This window comes from Hyalella azteca, unplaced genomic scaffold, assembly GCF_000764305.2.
Source record: "Hyalella azteca isolate HAZT.00-mixed unplaced genomic scaffold, Hazt_2.0.2 contig5706, whole genome shotgun sequence".
Lineage (NCBI taxonomy): Eukaryota > Metazoa > Arthropoda > Malacostraca > Amphipoda > Hyalellidae > Hyalella > Hyalella azteca.
The window spans coordinates 728,405-735,067 of record NW_025935888.1 but is presented as its reverse complement, the minus strand read 5'-3'; positions in this window follow the sequence as shown (position 1 = coordinate 735,067).

Here is a 6,663-nt window from a genome sequence, read left to right as displayed (position 1 = left end):
CCGGCACGATTATCAGCACGTTGAAGATCAGGCTTAGCTGATCGAGGTGCAGTCGCTCATACGTGGGCACGTTAGTGCAACTCAATTCATTGAACTGGGAGGCGGGTGCGTGGTTTACAGACACAAAAGCTATTGTCGCAGTCATCTTATTTTGATCGAAATTAAAGCAGGAGAGAACGTCCAAGAATCTCACACGGTATAGAACAAACACTCGTAAAAAGTTTATGTTCATTAGTGAAATTTTTTTTCATCGCTCGCAAAATGTAACATAAATATTAATATTACAAGTTAGTAGAATCGACAGAGTTATGATGGCTATTGTTATATGGTATTACTTTGATAACAATCCTTTAGATAAAAGCTTTAATTTTCGATAGGTACCCCTTCAATAGGATCTTCTTTCATCTCTCCATTGACAAACCGAACGCGGAAAAATATATGCACGAAGACTGGAATTTGCCTTAAGCTCTAATTGAACAAAGAACTCACTTTCGACACCCTCACTTCCGAAAAAAGAAAAACTCGATGCCTACGTCTATGAAAAAATATTCCTGAATCTTAAACGTACAATTTTCCAGCTACCGTAATGAAATTCGTTGCAATTTTTCTTCCACTTGAATTCAGACGCGTTAACTCGTAAAACGCATGCAGCTCGTTTCATCTTGACGAGAATTTCCGCTCAGAAGCGTTTAGAAAATATTTTATTATTTTCAGTGATGCACAGCGCCCGATGCAGTGACGGACGCTGGGCGTTGGCAGCAGCGCCCATGCAAACAAACGAACGTTCAAGAGCTTAACTCTCGCGTAAAACTTGGTCGTGCGCAGTGAACGAAGGGGAAGTGCAACTAACTGATATTTCTTGCAATGTCTTTTTAATATCATGAATACCCATGGTATAATGAAACATTTATGTTTCACCATCTAGCAGGGAGGGAATGCTGGGAATTGCCCATTTAAAATCCCATTAGAAAAAGATGGCCAATAGAAAAGGTCGTTTGCACATCGTTGCAACTTGTCTGAACAAGCGAGCGTCGTGTTTTTCTTCCAGCGGCGATGACAGGATTTGATCCGCTTAATTGTTTTCTGGATGCAACTAGAAACAATTTACAGTCTAAATTGAATTGCAAATATTTTCGTCACAGCTATTATGTCGTACTAATTAATATTTCATCTCACTTCCTCAATATTTTTATTCATTTTAATCACTAAAATATAAACTTCTCGCTCGCTACAGAAAACATTGGATTCCTCAACACAAAAAGAAATGTGTTATGGTACCTTATGTGATGCCTTCATGGAAAGGGATTTTTCTAAAAATCCCCATCATCTTTTGCAGCCTGAGTTCCAAAAGAACTAAACATAAAAGTGGCTTACAATTCTGCGTGTTGATCTGCGGACCCGCTTGAAATGTTTGTGGAAAGTCATCTCATTCTTTAATTTAACATGAACTATTTGCTGTAGAAAGGCCTGGGGAAATAATTCTTCATTTCGTTCCATGAGCGCGAACTGGCTAGCTGACGTTCTACGTACGTGTACGAGAAAAGATGGCGAAAGGACGCAGTCCCATGAAAAAGTTTTAACGATGCGATTTGGCCGCCGATTTTTCCGGAAGAAAATGAAAGCGAGTGTCCACGAAAGAAAGCTGAACTAGAAGACTATATAGAAGTAGCTAAAACTATAGTGTACTTTTTAAACATCGTATTAGGGCTTCCTCCTATTCTTTGAATTAGGGTAAATTTTTAATTGCATTCTTTTGGGGAAAAAAATAAAATTTTGAAGTTCCCTGGCGTCACATTCAGGTCACATTCGAACCCTTTTCCAATTTCCACTAATCCGTTAATTAACAATTATCTTCAGAAGAATATTAAAACAATGAAACAAATTTCTCGTTGCATGCTAAAAACCATGATAAACGTGAAATTCCCGTCCCTATTCTTGAGCTGCAGGAATGTGGCGCTCAGGACCATAACGATAAAGTTTGAGTGTCGGAGTACGAGACGTCGCCGCGTGACGCATTACCGCGCATGGAGGCGGCAGTTGCGCGCTTTGCATTATTGCACGCGAGCAATTCAAGCTTATCATCTTCATCTGGTGGTCCATCAGCGAGCCTTATTGAGCGACTCGTTACGAGGGATAAAGCCCTGCGGCCCTCGGTATTACTGCATATACCCTCTCGTCTGCCGTAATGTTATACGTAAACCCTCATACAGGCCTTCAGCTGCATGCCTCACGCTCATTCTACAGCCATAAACATAAGCCTTATGATCCTATTATCATCATTTAATTTAGTATCATCGTCTTATTTAAATATTGTGAACGACACATTCTAGCACTGGCATCATTGTTCACGTTCCAGTCAGAGGCTTAGGCGTTCGTTTAGTTAAATACTGAAGCCTGTGCTGAATAAGCTAAGGCTAGAGTCTCGCAAAGTGAAACTAAATGTGCTTTTCTTTAGATTATAGCATCAAATTTACTAGATGTAATTTTTTTACTCAAAGTATTTTAACACTTATTATTATAATAATTCTCGACACTACTAAACTTTCAAATGAACCAATGATTTCCAATGTGAAGCATTTTTGTTGAGCAACGAGAATAATCTGGTATACGAGGCCCACCAAATTCATCAAGATCGCTGAATTCATATAGCCCAGTGAATTAATATAATAACGCTAGTGCAGGTGCAATGCCTACTTAATTTATTTCGCCAGCAACTTTCCAGAGCATACCTCTTGTTACGTAATATTTACGTAACCAATTTAATGCAATTAATGACGAGGAATATGAATATCTCGCATAAAAAAAGTTTTATAATGCACACAACCTAATCAAGAATATCTTGCATACAGTCTAATCATATCAATTTGTGAAGTGATATTAATGAAATAATTATTAATTGCAGTGCGACCGCACCAAGGCGTGACCATGCAGCGATCATACACTGCATGAGAGCTCGGCGAGTCATCCCCAACTTGTGGCAGGTACGAGGGCTTCTAATTGAGCTCACTCCCGTTTTGAGGGGAACTCTGAGTGTGGCGTCAGGAGTGTCCAAGTGGGGACTTGGGGACGAACGCATCATCCTGTCAAAACTTCGGAACTATTCCAAGCGCACCGCTGTCGCTGAAATCAGGCAAAATCAAGGCCTAAGTTCGGTGGCAAACATCAAAGGCAAACGAACGAGTGTCAGTGGCTGCTGATGCTGAAGTTGAGCTGGAATCGAGACGAGCTCTGGTAGTGGGTGTGTTTTGGTGGCCTTTGTGCCAAACCGAAAACATTGAAGTCCATGATGATGCGGTCAGCGGCAGGACCAAAAATGGATAGTTCTTCATCAAGCATTTTAAGTATAAGAGTATCGCTTAATTGGTTGTTTGATTAGATCAAAAGTTGCAGAGTAGTTTTAACTTTTCTCTATTATTCACCGGTTTGCATCTTCATCAAATTGCTTTTTGACAAATGAAATGAATTTTGCTTATTCAATTAAAAGGAATAAATGATTTCACATTTTAAAAGCATTAAAAGTAATCAACTATTCTTCATAAAAGTTCTCGTATGTCGGAATCGATAACATTTCGTCAATACTTACAGCTCTTGCACATCATTTTACACGTTCATTGTAAAAGTAATGTAAAAGTTTTAACCTCCGTTCATAACGGCCCACGAATTCAGGAAATAAAAAGCACACACAAATTCAATCGTTCGCGTTGAAACTTTATCAAGCTTGTTAAGCTAACCCTCGTCCTCTGAATGGATTTTTTTTTTCAACTAAAGTGACTTCGATTCACCGTCACAAATCAAAAGTGACAAATTCGTTTTCAATCCAAGAAAATATTCTGGACTTTCCTTTTGCAATACGATTTCTTTGGACTGAATACGTGTTCACTTATGTCGCCTCTCGGCCAAATACGCTGAGGGTTCCTCACACACTCACTAAAGGACTTGCAATTCTGTCAAAAGAGTTTAGTGAAGTGTTTGGCGAGCTCTGCACACGCGCTTCAGCCCTTGCCTAAAAAGACGTCAAATGCCGAGTTTCCAAGGCATTTGACGCTCTGCTCTTACCAAAAAAGAGCACTTGCGTACCTAAGCGTTCAAAGAACATTTGCAATAGATTTCAAAGGCCTCGTGCTATCGCATACACTTGTATGCTTTAAAATGAAGATCAGGCTTTCTTATGAGCCATGTAATTAATCACGAAATTTAATTAATCCACTTTAAGCAGGAGTAAGCTTTAAGTTTTTCTATCAAAGCTATAGTATGAGAATCAACATTTTTAAAGCCATTTAACAACTGGAAAAAATTTACGATTAGCAAATAAAATCGGTCTAAATTTAACACAACCAAAGAATATTGCAGCTTAGTTAATTATAGTCATCCGAGTGAATGGTCGAATAGAATTTTCGAAAATTCATTCACTGTAGGAAAATTTTTAATCGAATGGATACAACTCAGTCGCTGCAGTAGAATTCTTAATTAACTAGACACATCTAGTCACGGATGGCAACAAAATATTCATTGGTCATGGAAATGAAGAGTGTAGTCGTTTAGCCACGAATAAGTTGAAGCATTATTTTGGGATTAAATGTTCAAGTGATTGATGATATTCCTAGTTAATTTCGCCCAAGTGTCGGACGCGGGGAGCTTGGACATCCTCTGGAATTGCGAGGTTCCGTCATTCCAAGTCATTGACATTCCGCGTACGGCTCAAGCTTCTCTAAATTTAGTCTCGGCAGTTGAAAGCGGCCGGGCATTACGCGACTTCTCAAAAGTTCAAATTACGCCCCATTGAAAAACTTTCGAAAAACCTATTTACGTTTGCTCACTTTAGTCTCTAGCGGGAAAAATTTCCAGCTCCTACTTCATTACAGAGCCACACAAGACTCATACACACGGCAACCGAATCTCTTAAATATTCGAGTCGTCATATATGTTATGCACCTCGTGAATTATGTACCAAATTACCATTTCAAACGTGGAATGGTAGAAATAAAGTCAACCTTGAAGGTATAACATTTTCAACTAGTCTTTTGTTACAAATGGAAGGGTGATATTTGACATTAGGATTTTACAGTTCCGTATCATAATTGCGGAGGCGTCGTTACGAATGCAGCAGGTAATGTCAACTGACGTTCACGAATAAAATATCGTCAAATAACCACCATTCGAATCGAATAAATACGACCATTTGAAATATGTATAATTCAAGTTATCATAAATAATCAAATTTAAAAGTAGATTCATTTGAGTTCCTTAACTCTAATGCTTAGAAGTGGAGCAACAACTTTAATTCTAGATATCCACAGTACCAATTCTCTCAACCCCTTCGTCTACGGATAGATTAACCGTCGTCAATGCTATTCGTACATAAAGGCCTGGGACCGAGAGGTCTCTTTTCAGGGATATAGGGTTAAAATATTAATAGAAACTTAAATTTTAAATGGAGCATTTATTGCACTACTATCCTGAAGTCAAAATTTTAATGCCGATATGCGCGACCAAATGCGAAATGCGACAGCCCGCGCAGAATAAGACGCTCGCATTCCTCCGTACAACGTCGCGCGGTGTGCGTAAAATGCATGTAGAGCGAAGGGCAGCTATAGTGACAAGAGCTTGACGTCGTAACGGCGCTTTATTGAGTGAACTTTTGGTCGTTAACATTCGTTAGGTCACAAACGTGTCGTAGCAGAGGCTTTTCTCTGCTATAACTGTCTTGACTTCTCTCTCTCTTGGCTTTAGATGGGTATAGCATGTTACCTATTCTGCTCAGAACTATTAAGGAACTCTAAAGGCCAATTGAAAGCCGGAAAGCATCTCTGGAAAGCTCTCATGGAATTTCAAAATATTTAAATTTTTTTGACTATTGGAGCTCAAGTACCGAGTCTATAAGCGTCAAAGAACAGGAACAATACTTTTGGAGAACTCAAAGATACAGTATTCTTTCGGGACACTCAAACACAGTTGAAATCCTACTACAATAGGGTTACCTACTGATAATTATCAGTGGATAATCGATGTAGTTTGTGCATTGTCGCCAGAATTTTCTTAGCTAACATATGAAATAAATATCAACAAATAACAATGTGACACCGTAGCAACATTACTGGTATTCCCATCAGTGGTCGTCTAACTGGAGATGCCAACTTTTCATAACTTATTCTAAAAATGGAACTTTTCTTTAAGAAATCAATTTCGGTCCAGTTATCTAATTTTTCATTAGAAAATTTAATTGAAGATAATTTATAAAAGTATGGAACCTCTAAACAGTAACCACAAAAATTTATAGTTATCATTAAATACCTGAAAGCGAAGAGAAGATTCAATCTACCGCTTCTGAATTCTTCAAATATTTGAACACTTCATCCATGATTACGAAGATATTCATGGTAATGTACGACCAATTGATTAATTTATAACCGAGCTTTTTAAAGTTTAACGATTACCAAAACTGACTATTTCGGTGTGGACGACAGAACATCAGTTTCGCAAATTCATCGCTATAGAGTTCATAGCAGAACTTGACATGTCATTTATTATTAATGTTCCGGCTATAAACATTAAATATTTATTCGCTGAACAATTTTACTGCCTAAACTTGGCACTTATTGACGCGTAGCGTCAATAAGTGCCAGTGAAAGTGAAAGTGCCAGTGAAATATCTTCTCTCCAGGAG